The 14,625-nt window shown below is 42.1% G+C and overlaps 1 protein-coding gene across 8 annotated transcripts in view; it reads left to right on the top strand.

The window, feature by feature from the left end:
• Positions 1–14,625, top strand: part of WDFY2 (WD repeat and FYVE domain containing 2) — a 179,934-nt gene that overhangs the window by 6,377 nt on the left and 158,932 nt on the right. For 2 of the 8 annotated variants that reach the window (XM_084981699.1, XM_084981696.1), the window contains exon 1: positions 10,853–10,972. The exons of the other annotated variants lie outside the window; for them this stretch is intronic. The gene's annotated coding sequence lies outside the window, so the exon portion shown is untranslated. Of the gene's footprint in view, positions 1–10,852; positions 10,973–14,625 lie in introns of those variants that run through there. 8 annotated transcript variants of the gene reach the window in all.

Genomic DNA, 14,625 nt, shown 5'->3' with positions numbered 1-14,625 from the left:
TGGCATACAATTAATAAACTTTCAACTATGCATTAGGGACTCATCACTTAGTAGTAATTGTTGGTTTCAAGGTTTCAGAATGGGAATTTGCCCCGTATGATTTTGAAAACCAGACCTTTACCCTGAATTCAGAGCATGAGGCAGCCTTCATGCCAGCAAATCTGCCTGGAAACAGACTGCCTCTAGGTCTCTAGAGGTCAGAATTGACTCCAGAAAAGTCAGATGGACTTTTGAAGGAAAGGTCACTATGGGAAAGCTGTTTAAGGAGGTTCCCTAGGAGAGACTTAGATTCAAATGACCCCAATGCTCCTGATGGGTCTCAATTTCCTACTTAATTTACCCAGTTAATCCAGATTCTGTTCAGGAGCTCAAAGACCTTAATCAGGATACATTTCATCCAGATATTTTGAGATAATGGAAAATGTTAGACTGGCACTTGTGACACTCCTAAAATGAGGGATTCTCAGATTGTGAAATCCTGACCAGCTATCTTATCTGAAGTGTTACTAAACTTACTTAGAAAAAAGAGTAATAGGTAAAAACATCATAGAATGATGGTAGCCAGAAGAGACTTCAGAGAGTTGATCTTCTTCCAAGCAAAGTCCAAACTTTAAAAACAGAAATACTACTTTTTCCTTGCACAGTATCTTTCCCAGCATCTATTTTTGCTTTGAATTTCGCTCTGTTTGTTGTTAAGAGTGATCTCAGTATCACTAAAAAGGAACGACTTTGGGGAAATTAAAACCCTCAGTACCATTTAGAGATCAGTCAGTAAATCATGATTTAAGACTCTTAAGTTGTGATCTACTGATACGTGTAACACTAAACTAAAGTATACGCGGTACATGCTTACCCGAAAAGAAAACGGCCATCAAGCCAAGCTTTTCTTCTCAACTGCAATATCAGAATAGAAGGAATTCAGAAGGAGGCAGCATTCGTTTATTTTTATATGAATGGGTCTCCTAAGGAGAATGCCACAATTAACCTAGAAATTCCCTAACGCAGAAAAAAATAAATGTCTTTTGCAACTTCAATGAGCAGTCTCATTAACTCTTTTTTTTTTTTAAAGGGCAGGAGGCCTCCCCTTCCACATGGTGCATTTAGTCATTAGTAAAAGTTGATTCAGAGGTATAAGAAACCAACAAAAAAGACCAAAACAGAAGGAAAAAAAAAAAGTCATCTACTTGTCTCTTGGCAGGGAGTGTTGCTTTGTGCTCTCATGTGCCTTTAATTTAAAGAATCTTGGAAGGGACTTGGGGCTGGGAGTCTGATCGCAGCTCTCCCCTGCCCTGACCTTGGGCATTGGCCATTTCATCACTGGAAGCCTGGTTTTCTCCATCTGGCAAAGCGGAGTGCAGGGTTTCCCATGCCTCTGGCTCTGTGATGTGCCCACCTAGGGGCCAGATAAGAGTGAGTGCAGTCACATTCTGAAACCTGGAACCAAAGAAAGTATGCCGAGGGGCAGAAGTGGCCTGCGCTTTGGGAGGCCATGTAAAACGATGCTTTCCGGAATCTTTCCATGGCAGCGGTTTATTCCTGGCTGAAATATTAAAGAGATGTTTGTTTTGTATTGGTGCCTAATACCTAGTTGAACTGGATCCACTGCATTCTTATTTCCAGATGAATCCTTTAGTTTCAAATGCTAGCAGTTTAGCTCTGGGTGGTTTTCTGGGCCCCTGGGTTGTCCAGAGTAATGCTTTGGAAAAAATTTTTTTTTCTTAATGTTTTAATCATCTATTTTTTTAACTCAGTGAGTTTTATTGCAGGGACCTATACCCTACCAGCCTACCTTACCCCTGGCCAGTCTTGCTTTTCTGAATTTCCACAGAATAGAGACTTGACCTAGTCATACTGGAATCCTCTAAGTCAAGAGATAGCCGTTCTAGTCAGCCCAGAACCTAAGAGAGTTCAGAAGAAACCAGGAATGCAGCAAGTTGAACAGTTGTTTGAGTGGCTGCAGCTTGGCTTCCTGTGATATCTTCATTTATCCCTGAGTTAGGACTCAGAAATGATACCTCTCATCTAAGCTATGTCAATTTGCTAACCTCTCTATATGACTATGTTTATTTATTTATTTTTTCTTTTTTACAGCTGCACCTGTGGCATATGGAAGTTCCCAGGCTAGGGATTAAATCGGAGCTGCAGCTGCCAGCCTATGCCACAGCCACAAAAATGCCAGGTTCAAGCTGCAGCTGAGACCTACACTCCTCCTCACGGCAGCAGCGGATCCTTAACCCACTGAGCAGGGCTAGGGATTGAATCCACATCCTCATGGATACTAGCCAGGTTCTTAACCCACTGAGCCACAATGGGAACTCCTGACTGTGCTTTGCTTCCCTTCCCTTTCCCTTCTTTCCTTCCTTCCTTTTGCTTTTTAGGGCCACACCCACGACATATGGAAGTTCCCAGGCTAGGGGTCAAATTGGAGCTATAGCTGCTGGTTTACACCACAGCCATAGCAATAGCAACGTGGGATCTGAACCACGTCTGTGATCCATACCACAGCTCATGGCAGTGCCAGATCTGTGACCCACTGAGCAAGGCCAGGGTTCGAACCCACATCCTCCTGGATACTAGTTGGATTTATTTCCGCTGGCCACAATGGGAACTCCCCTTTACACTTTTAATTGCTGTAGCTAATGAGTTGTTCTAGACTCTTTGCCCATTTGTATTTACAGTACGAGCCAACATGGGAATGGAATTGTTGGCTGAAGATGATTGACATTTTCCCAAACTTTAGGGTTTCAGAGTCTCAGTTTCCACATCTATAAATTGGGAATAATGATTCCTCCCAGGATTGCTGCGAGGTTTACCTGAGCTGATATTCCTGCAGTACCTGGGGTTGGTATTTGGAGTATAGATAGTGCTCAGTAAGTTAGTTTTATTTTTGTAGGAATCACTTTGGATACATAAAAGTGGGGCCATTGAATTTTTGTTTCTTTGCATTCATATAGTTCTGGGTCCCTTTATCTCTTTTCTTCTCTAGATATGCAGAGGAGGGGTTACTCTGTCATCTTTTTACTGCCTCTTCCCAGACTTGTTCTATGACAGTCAGGGGTTGGGAGAGGCGTGTGGCTGGTGGGTGCTGTGATCTCATTTTTGACCTTTTCTCTCTCTCCTTTTGCCATTTTCTCTTGAAATGGTGTGTTCATTGTCCCCACTGGTCTCCTGGAGCCAAGGCCTGTGTACTCTGTGTCCTCCGTGGGAAATACATGGTGCTAGAGATGAAATTTTAACTCCGTCACTTTAATTGCCCTCAGCTGGAAGACTGGCATTAGACACCGGCAACTAGTGGGCTGAGGTCCACCCTAAAAGTCCAGCTTGTTGGTCTCTCTTGACAGTGGAAAGCTATAGCAGGGCCAGGTGGCACATTCCCCGCCTGTGGGTCCCTGTCTCTGCCCACTTCGCCTAAGGTCATCCGAGTGAGGCCATGAGAGGCCACGCCCACGCTACCCCTGCAGTGACCTGTGACCTGAGAGCGTCCTGAATTCCTCTGGGTTTTTTTTGGTTTTGTTTTTTTGCTTTTTTTTTAGGGCCTCTCCGGCAGCATATGGACGTTCCCAGGCTAGGGGTCTAGTCAGAGCTGCAGCTGCCAGCGTACACCACGGCCACAGCAATGCCAGATCCGAGACGTGTCTGTGACCTACACCAGAGCTCATGGCAACACTGGATCCTTAACCCACTGAATGAAGCCAGGGATCAAACCTGCATCCTCATGGATACTAGTCAGGTTTGTTAACCACTGAGCCATGACAGGAACTCCTCATGTAAAAAATAGATAAAGGTAGTATTTAGATGCATTTAAATTCTAATTTTGAAAAACTTAAAATTACATTATTGCTTTTTATTTTGTGAATCTGCATTAAAATTTTCTGGAGTGCTTATCCCCAGTAGAAAAAAAGGCTTCCCATGCTGTTAGAATTTCAGGAATCTGTTTTAGTATTCATTGACACTTTGGGGACTTAGAAAATACTAGCTGTCCATTCAGATGTACAAGAGTCATTTGATATTTTATAGATTGTACTCCTTTTACAGTTTTAAAATACCGGCTATGTTCCCTGTGCTGTACCGTACATCCTTGCGGCTAATTTATCTTATACCTAGTAGTTTGCACCTACTGATCCTCAGCCTCTCTCTTGCCCCTCCCTCTTTTCTCGCCCCACGGTAACCACTGGTTTGTTCTCTGCATCTGCGAGTCTGTTTGTTTTGTTTTGTTTTTTCATGGCTGAAAGTATTTGATCTTTTAATGGTATTACATTTCTTTTTAAACATTTTTTTATTATAGTTGATTTACAATGTTGTCAATTTCTGCTATACAGCAAAGCGATGCAATTGTACATACACATTCTTTTTCTCATAATATCTTCCATCATGTTCCATCACAAGTAATTGGATATAGTTTCCTGACTTCATGTATTTCACTGTGATTGGATCCAGGCCAGACTTTTTTGGCAAGAATTCTATAAGTGATACATGCTTTTTTGCATCTAATCAGGTGGCCTATAATGTCAAATTGTTCCACTATCAGTATTGTTATATTTAGTCCTGGATCTTTCTCTGAACATTTTTAATATATTTTGTTGGTGTACATGTCTACTCATGTGTCATCCCCACATTGTTTTAGTTACAGAGGTTTTCTTCAGTGTATATTGATACTTAGTAGTGTTCATTTTCAATCATTGCCCTTTTTTTCCCCAGGATTTTTCTAGCTGTTCTTGCATATTCTTCTGTATGAATTTTAGAATCATGTCTAGTGCTGGGGCAAAAACGTTTTTCACTGGAACCACATTAAATTCATATATTATCATTTATTTGTGTGATTTTACTTGTCTTAGAATAAGGAATGTCTTTCCATTTGTTCAAGACTACTTTTATGACTTTCAAAAGTATTTCAACATTTTCTTCATACTGCTTTGTGCATTTTCGTATTTATTCAAGTATTTTCTTTTTTATAATAATGGTATAAATGGGGTATTCTTTTTCATTATAGCTTCTAACTGGTTGCTGTTTGAATATATAAAGGCTACTGATTCTTTTTTTTTTTTGTCTTTTTGCCATTTCTTGGGCCGCTCCTGCGGCATATGGATGTTCCTAGGCTAGGGGTCGAATTGGAGCTGTAGCCTCCAGCCTACGCCAGAGCCACAACAACACAGGATCCGAGCCGCGTCTGCAACCTACACCACAGCTCACGGCAACGCCAGATCGTTAACCCACTGAGCAAGGGGAGGAATCGAACCCGCAACCTTGTGGTTCCTAGTCGGATTCGTTAACCACTGCGCCACAATGGGAACTCTGTAGGCTATTGATTTTTGTGTGTTAAATTTTAGATTGTGCTGGCAAAAAAAAAAAAAAAAAAATAAAGAATACCAGCTGTCCAATATTTTATAGGAAGATTTTGTTTGGGGGTGAAAGCATGTTGGGACTAGCTAAGTTATTATATTTTGATTTTTGGACTATTTTTGAATTCATATTTGAGTGGCTTAATAAATTTTCTTTACATTTCAAAGTTTTGATTGTTAAACAGTTGGGAAGAACACAATATTCCTTCAGAAGGTAAAATTAAATTAGAGACGTTAGTTATACTTAATTTGATGTGTGAGTTAGGTGTAGGTACATATGTGCTTGTCGGCTGTTGTATCTCTCAGGTTTGGTTCCCCCATCCACGTTTTTGTTTTATTTTTGGTTTGCTTTCTTTTCAAAAATATTCTACCTTAGTCTTAAAAAAAAATTGAGGATTTAATTTTGTTAAGGCAGTTTTAGATTTATAGCAAAATTAAGAGGGAGGTACGTAGATTTCCCATGCCCACCCCCACCCCACCCATGCATAGTCTCCCCCCATCATCAACATCATTCGCCAGAATTGGTTTTTTTTTTTTTTTTTTTTTGCTTTTTAGGGCTGCACACATGGCGTATGTTCCCAGGGTAGGCGTCGAATCAGAGCTATAGCTGCTGGCCTACACCACAGCCACAGCAATGTGGGATCCGATCTGTGTCTTCAACCTACACCACAGCTCCTATACCACACGCAATGCTGGATCCTTCACCCACTGAGAGAGGCCAGGGATCAAAATTGCAGCCTCATGATTACCAGTTGGATTCGTTTCGCTGCACCACAACGGGAACTCCCAGAACTGTACATTTTTAACCATGATGAGCCCACACTGATACATCATTGTCACCCGATGTCCATATTTTACCATAGGATTTACTCTTGATTCCCTGGGGGCCTAGTGGTTAAAAATCTGACATTGTCACTGTTGTGACTGTGTTCGCTACAGTGGCATGGATTTCATTCCCTGTCCTGGGAACCTCTGTGTGCCATGGGCATGGCCAAAAAAAAAAAAAAGGGTTCACTCTCAGTGTTGCATACTCTGTGAGTTTGACACATGTATAATGACATATCCATCATGGTAATGGCATACAGAGTATTTTCACTGCCCTAAAGATCCTCTGTGCGCTGCCTTTTTATCTCAACCTACCCCACCCCAGCCACTGATCTTATTATTTTCTCCATGGTTTTGCTTTTTCCAAAATGTCATATCTTCGGAAACATACGGTATGCAGCTTTTCAGAGTGGCTTCCTTCATTTAGTGACATACATTTATGGTTCCTTCATGGATCTTCATGGCTTGATGGCTTATTTCTTTTTAGCACCAAATAATATTCCATTTGTCTGAATGTCCCGGTTTGATGATCCATTGACCTACTGCTGATCTTGGTTGCTTCCAGGTTTTGACAATTATCAGTAAAGCTTTCATAAACATCCGTGTTCAGGTTTTTGGGTGGACATGTTTTCAGGTCTTTGGGGTAAATACCGAGGAGCACTAGTACTGGGTTGTATGGTGAGAGTTTTGTAAGGAGCTGTCAAATGGTCCTCCAGAGTGGCTGTACTGTTGGGTATTCCCACCAGCAATGTCTGAGAGTCCCTGTTGCTCTGCGTCTTCACCAGCATCTGGTGGTGGTAAGAGTTCTGCATTTTGGCCATTTTACTAGGTGTGTCGGTAGTATTTTATTGTGGTTTTCACGTTCATTTCCTTATTGTTGTGACGGTAAAGTATCTTTTTTTTTTTTTTTTTTTTTTTTTTTGTCTTTTTGCTATTTCTTGGGCCGCTCCCGCGGCATATGGAGGTTCCCAGGCTAGGGGTTGAATCGGAGCTGTAGCCACCGGCCTACGCCAGAGCCACAACAACGCGGGATCCGAGCCGCCGCGTCTGCAACCTACACCACAGCTCACGGCAACACCGGATCCTTAACGCACTGAGCAAGGGCAGGGACTGAACCCGCAACCTCATGGTGCCTAGTCAGATTCGTTAACCACTGCGCCGCAACGGGAACTCCAAAGGATCTTTTCATGTGCTTATTTGCCACCTTTAGATTTTCTTTGGGGAGGTGTGTGTTAAGATGTTTGGCCCATTTTTATTTTGGATAAAGTCTTTTATCAAATGTGTCTTTTGCAAATATTTTCTCCCAGTCTGTGGCTTCTCTTTTATTTCTCTTGATACTGTCTTTTACAGAACAGAAGTTTTTAAAGTTCAGCTTATCAATTATTTTTTTCATGGATTATCTTTTGTGTTGTATCTAAAAAGGCACCATCATACCCGAAGACTTCTAGAGTTTCTCTGTTAATGTCTTCCAGGACTTGATAGTGCAAGTGCCTGACATTAAACTTTTTAATTGGCAAGGCATCCATTTCAAATGGCATCCCCCCCCCTTTTTTTTTTCGTCTTTTGTCTTTTTAGGGCTGCACCAGAGGCATGTGGAGGTTCCCAGGCTAGGAGTCTAATCGGAGCTGTAGCCACCAGCCTACACCACAGCCACAGCAATGCCAGATCTGAGCTGTTGTCTGTGACCTACACCACAGCTTACAGTGATGCTGGATCCTTAACCCACTGAGCGAGGCCTGGGATTGAACCTGCAACTTCATGGTTCCTAGTCGGATTCATTTCCGCTGTGCCATGCTGGGCACTCCCGGCATCCATTTTGAATAAACACATTGTCAGCTGTATGACAGCTACTAGCAAAACAATCAGATTTTGCCCACTAGAATTTTGTAATTTTCTTCATAGAGCTCTTGTACATATTTTACTAGATTTATATCTAAGTATTTCCTTTTGGGGATGCTAATATAAATAATATTGTGTTTTTAGTTTCAGATTCCTCCTCATTGCTTGTATGTAGGAAACCAATTAATTTTTATATATTAACGTTGTACCCTGCAACCTTGCTATATTACTTTACTCTTCAGTAATTTATAATTGTTTACCAAGGACATTTTTCACAGAACTAGAACAAAATATTTTCAAGTTTGTTTGGAAGAACAAAAGACCCAGAAAATAGCCAAAGCCATCCTGAGAAAGAAAAATGGAGCTAGAGGAATCAGGCTCCTGGACTTCAGACTATACTACAAAGCTATAATCATCAAAACCATATGGTACTGGCACAAAGACAGAAATATAGATCAGGGGAATAGGATAGAAAGCCCAGAATTAAACCCATGCACCTACAGTCAACTAATCTATGGCAAAGGAGGTAAGAATATTCAGTGGAGAAAAGACAGCCCCTTCAATAAGTAGTGCTGGGAAAACTGGACAGCCACATGTAAAAGAATGAAATTAGAACACTTCCTAACACCATACAAAAAAATAAACTGCAAATGGAGTAAAGACCTATATATAAGACCAGATACTATAAAACTCTTAGAGGGAAACATCGGTCAAATACTCTCTGACGTAAACCACAGCAATATCTTCTCAGATCTACCTCCTAGAGTAATGACAATAAAAATAAAAATAAACAAATGGAACTTAAAAGTTTCTGCACAACCAAGGAAACCCTAAACAAAATGAAAAGACAACCCACAGAATGGGAGAAAAATCTTTGCAAATGAAGCGACTGACAAGGGATTAATCTCCAAAATTTATAAACACCTTCTGCAGCTCAATACCAAAAAAAAAAAAAAAAAAAAAAAAAACCATCAGAAAATGGGCAGAAGAACTAAACAGACAGTTCTCCAAAGAAGACATACAGATGGCCGAGAAACACATGAAAAGATGTTCAGCATCACTCATTATTAGAGAAATGCAAATCAAAACCACTCTGAGGTACCACCTTACACCAGCCAGAATGGCCATCATCAAAAAGTCTACAAACAGTAAGTGGTGGAGAGGATGTGGAGAAAAGGGAACCCTATTAAATTGTTGGTGGGAGTGTAAATTGGTGCAACCACTATGGAAAGCAGTATGGAGATTCCTCAGAAAACTAAAAACAGAATTACCATTTGATCTAGCAATCCCACTCCTGGGCATCTATCCAGAGAAAACCATGACTTGAAAAGACACATGTACTCCAGTGTTCATTGCAGCACTGTATACAATAGCCAAGACATGGAAACAACCTAAATGTCCATCGACAGAGGAGTGGATCAAGAAGATGTGGTACATGGAGTTCCTGTTGTGGCGCAGTGGTTAACGAATCCAACTAGGAACCATGAGGTTGCGGGTTCGGTCCCTGCCCTTGCTCAGTGGGTTAAGGATCCGGCAGTTGCCGTGAGCTGTGGTGTAGGTCGCAGACGTGGCTCGGATCCCGCCCTGCTGTGGCTCTGGCGTAGGCCGGGAGCTATAGCTCCGATTGGACCCCTAGCCTGGGAACCTCCATATGCCGAAGGAGCGGCCCAAGAAATGGCAAAAAAAAAAAAAGACCAAAAGAAAAAAAAATTTCAACCCAGAAGAACTATACACACCCTAAGTTATTGATTGTTGATATCTGAACAAAAGGTTAGTTTCTTGAGATTTCTCTGATCTGAGTAGCTTCCAGTGGTCCATTGGAACCGGGGTTGCCCTCTTATAAGTTGTCTTTGACTGTAATTGTTACTTTATATTTAAGACTAGGTTCTTTTTCCATGAGGTTGCGTGTTCAATCCCGGGCCTTGTTCAGTGGGTTAAGGATCTGGCATTGCCATGAGCTGTGGTGTAAGTTGCAGATGTGGCTCGGTTCTGGTGTGGCTATAGCTGTGGTGTAGGCTGGCGGCAACAGCTCCGATTAGACCCCTAGCCTGGGAACCTCCATATGCAGTGGGTGCAGCCCTAAAAAGAGTTTAAAAAAAAAAAAAGAAGACTAGGTTCTTTTTGAGGTCTTACCACTAAATAATTACTGAGAAATTCCATTTTTGAACCTGAAGGGCTGAACTTGAACTTGAAAACTTGAAGCAATGGACAGTTTGTTTTTTTTTATATTGCACAAATATCAAGTTTATCTTTTTAGGGATGCTATTGTAGTCAGTACTTTCAGTGTCCAACATTGCTTACCGCTTAGTGTTTTCCTGAAACTTTTACTTTAAAAAACAGATCTATTGCTTTTGTTGCCTAGTAGTCAGTCCATGCCTATGCAAGTGGAAAAGTGAGGTTAAAGCTGATGACAGATCCTGGATGGATTTGCAGAGAGAATGGATCGAAATGGCAAAATATTTAGTTATTTGAAATGTAATGAGGGGAGGAAATTACCACAGTTTGAGAATTAAATAATCATAGTACAAAAGACATAGGCTTGAAGATTAAAAAATGGTTACTTATTTGGTAGTTTATTTTTCTTGGGGACTGGCTCATCCAGACTGTAACTAAAGTTCAGAATATTTGAACAAAAAATAGCAGGTGAAAATAGTTAGATACTAGCAGTATATTTAAAAAATAATTGAACTTCTCTTTAAGGTGATAGATAGTACCTGCATATGTAAAATTCTGAAGACTCTGCAGAGAAGAGTTCAGCTCCCTCCCTGTTGTGGGTTGTGAGATTTTATGAAAGGAAAACTGATAGGATTTGCACATGCTCTGATAAGTACCCTGATAGGAATCTCAGTGGGCATTTCTGCTTTGGCAACTGGAAACTTTTCACTTGTGCAACTGCTCTGGGGATTAGCCATGCCTGCACGTGGCCTCCTCCTGATCTGATAGCTGCATTCCCTCGGCTCAGTCTTCAGGTAAACACCTCCTCACATGCGTTGACAATTTTTGTTTATCTTAGGCTCTAGGGTCTTCATCCCTGTGTTTTTCAAGGCCTCTGCTCGGGACTTTGAGCATAGTAGGCAAAATTGGAGCAGTAGAGGCTTATGTTTTGTGTGTTAGTTCGTGAGGCCTCCCTCTGCTTTATAGGGATCGCTCTGAAACTAGCTGTCTTCTAATAATACAATGGCCGATTCTCTCAGGTTTAAAGACTGGAGTATATGGACAACTAGGAAGTGCCCTCTCCCTGCCAGCTTCCCTTGTTTCTTTTTTAGTCCACATGGCAGAACATGGCTGCCAGCTACTCCTGAATTTTACCTGTTATAGTCTTGATGAGCTGGGAGAGATTGATGTCAGACTCTCAGTCCCGTTCCAGAGTTCCTTGGGAGGGACTCATGGGTCCTGCTAGGTCAGTTGTCTGTTCTAAGAGTGCGGCCAGAAATGGGGTCGTGTTGCAGGAGTATGGTAATCACTGCTGCAGCCTGTGGATGGGGGAGTGGAGGGGAAGTCTCAGAAAAAAGCTATAAAGTCAGCAGCCCAGCACGTGCCCACCACTGGGGCAGGGTGGCCCTGAGATGGGCCTGTGCCCTGGCAGCTTAGCGTGTTGTTGGTTACTGATCTGGTAGCAGCAGAGTAATGAACACTGACTCTTGCTCTTCTCATGATTTTCATTGCCCTCTTTTCCTTGAAACCTGCGCCTGTGTATGGCACGTGACATGTGCAATAGCCATTTTCTCCTCATTGCTTCATTTGCTGATTTGACATGTTGACTGCTATTTTCCTGTAGGGAATTTAAAGTGAGGAATGGGTCCGTATTTCACAGTGAGTATTTCTGAGCAAAAAGCCATTGTTATTTGACATATTTCAGCACTGGTGAGGGGACCCCATATGGCCACCATATTTTCTAAACTCCAAATCAAAACACATGGCAACATAGGATATTTTTTTTCCTGATGGATGAAAAGTATATGTAAATATATATATACACACATATATGGGTAAATATATATATGCAGATAGAGATAGAGGTATATAGATATCTAATCTATTTCCTTATACATTTAACAAGCTGAAATTCAAAAAATTATGTGAAACCAGCCTGTTTGGCACATACGCACACAGTTTCAGGGAGGAGACCGAAAAACCTCAAAGATATTAATAGTGATTAATAATAGCTAACATTTACTGAGTACATACCAGGTGCCAAGCACTGCGTTAAGCCCTGTTTGTGCTTTATATGTTTTTTTTTATTTAATCTTCCAGATGCTTTTAGGAAGCTAGTATTTTACTCTTGTTTGAAAGATGAAGGATCTGATGCAGCCAGGAAGAGGCAGAGTGGGATGTGCCTGCACCTGGCTCGTTGGACCCCAAGCCCTTCCTTCATCTTCCTTGTATCCCACCCGCTCTCCGAGGCTCTGTTGAGGAAGGTGTAGAAGGACCCATGTGGGGCCTCCATGCAAATGGCAATAGGCTGTACTTGTTTTTTCAGAGGAAAAGCCAGCAAAGCAGCTAAGCAAGCAACAAGTGATAATACATATTAAATAAAAAAGAGGGTAGACATCCTTTGTATACTCTTGCGATGCCTTCTTTACCTGCTCCAAGTATTGGATTTGAAGAATTGTAGATGTGACTCTGAGCGAAATCAGGAAGGGCTGTGTATTCTGTGAGGAGGGCCTGGTTGGCTGCATGGGGTATTCACAGGCTGCTGTTTTTCACATAACAGCATGTCTGGAGAGAGTGGCCTTGCTCAGTGGGTTAAGGATCAGGCGTTGTCGTGAGCTGTGGTGTAGGCCAGGGATTGAACCCATATCTTCATGGATACTAGTCGGGCTTATAACCTGCTGAGCCACAATGGAAACTCCCTGAAGCAGAAATTTCTGCGGGGATAAAAATGAAGGAGGCAGCCCTAACATAAATGCTTTTTCTAAGAGCCTTGTCGATAAATATTATAAATTGGCATGCATTATTTTTTTTTTTTAGGGCCACACCTGTGGCATAGGAAAGTTCCCAGGATGTGAGAATTTAAGGGATGTAATTCATGTAAAGATTGAGTAAAGAGCCTGCTCTGTCGTAAACATTCAGTGGATGTTCTTGTTATTAAGAATCCATCCTTGAAAGATGAAAGTTCATCGTTGAATAATAGAGAATCACGGTGGATGTGGATTGTACATTCATGGAGAATTTTTACCAAATATGTTAAAATATTAAAACTAAAGGGCCCTCTGTTGGAAATTTATGTGAAGGAAATAATTTTGGTGTAAATTAAAAAGTTTTGCTTTTGTGGGAGTTCCCGTCGTGGCGCAGTGGTTAACGAGTCCGACTAGGAACCATGAGGTTGCGGGTTCGGTCCCTGCCCTTGCTCAGTGGGTTAACGATCCGGCGTTGCCGTGAGCTGTGGTGTAGGTTGCAGACGCGGCTCGGATCCCGCGTTGCTGTGGCTCTGGCGTAGGCCGGTGGCTACAGCTCCGATTCAACCCCTAGCCTGGGAACCTCCATATGCCGCGGGAGCGGCCCAAGAAATAGCAACAACAACAAAAAAAGACAAAAAAAAAAAAAAAAAAGTTTTGCTTTTGTGAGTATAACCATTGCTTGTGGAGCTCATTATTTAGAGCCATATAGAGAAATATGTTTACTAAAGTTTAGAACAGTTGAATTCCTGGATGATAAATCCACGCCAGATGATTGAGGAGGATGCTGGGGGTATTAGGTGCATCTGAGAGCCTCACAAGATGCAGGAGCCCTTTTAAAAGTCCTCATTGGGGACTGATGGTCACGTGCCTTATGAGGACGGGAAGAGGGCTTTCCAAGCGTTTTATCATGAATTGCTTCCAAGATGCCTTTTTTTTTTTCTTGTTACCATGAGTTTGTTCTTATCTTTTATTTTAGCAAAAATTGAAACAGTTCTCTTCTTACTTTAAATCAAAAGCAAAAGGCAGAGACAGCAAAGGCAGTGTTGAGTGGTAAAGAAGGCCAGATAGACCTGCCAGATTTATTTATTTGTCTTTTATTTTAATTAATTTATTTATTTTTGTCTTTTTAGGGCTGCACCCACGGCATATGGAGGTTCCCAGGCTAGGGATCAAATCAGAGCTGTAGCTGCGGGCCTATGCCATAGCCACAGCCATGCCAGATCTGAGCTGCGTCTGTGACCTACATCACAGCCCATGGCAACACCACATTCTTAACCCACTGAGCGAGGCCAGGGATCGAAACTGCATCCTCATGGATACTAGTTAGGTTCATTAACTGCTGAGCCACGACAGGAACTCAGACCTGCCAGATTTAAAGCCCAGCTCCTCCACTTACTTGCTGTGTAACTTCTCTTAGAGAGGTTAAAGTCATTTTTAAAATGTATCATGGGAGTTCCCGTCATGGCGCAGTGGTTAACGAATCGGACTAGGAACCATGAGGTTGCGGGTTCAGTCCCTGGCCTCACTCAGTGGGTTAAGGATCTGGTGTTGCCGTGAGCTGTGGTGTGGGTTGCAGATGAGGCTGGGATCCAGCGTTGCTGTGGCTGTGGCGTAGGCCGGTGGCTACAGCTCCGATTCGACCCCTAGCCTGGGAACCTCCATATACCGAGGAGGCGGCCCTAGCAAAGGCAAAAAGACAACCCCCCCCCAAAAAAAAACCC

Source organism: Sus scrofa, chromosome 11 (assembly GCF_054392235.1).
Source record: "Sus scrofa isolate SSC_HxYL_T2T_F1_AM1 chromosome 11, Sscrofa_HxYL_maternal_Yorkshire_Landrace_v2.0, whole genome shotgun sequence".
NCBI lineage: Eukaryota > Metazoa > Chordata > Mammalia > Artiodactyla > Suidae > Sus > Sus scrofa.
This window is presented reverse-complemented; position numbering and strand designations above follow the sequence as displayed.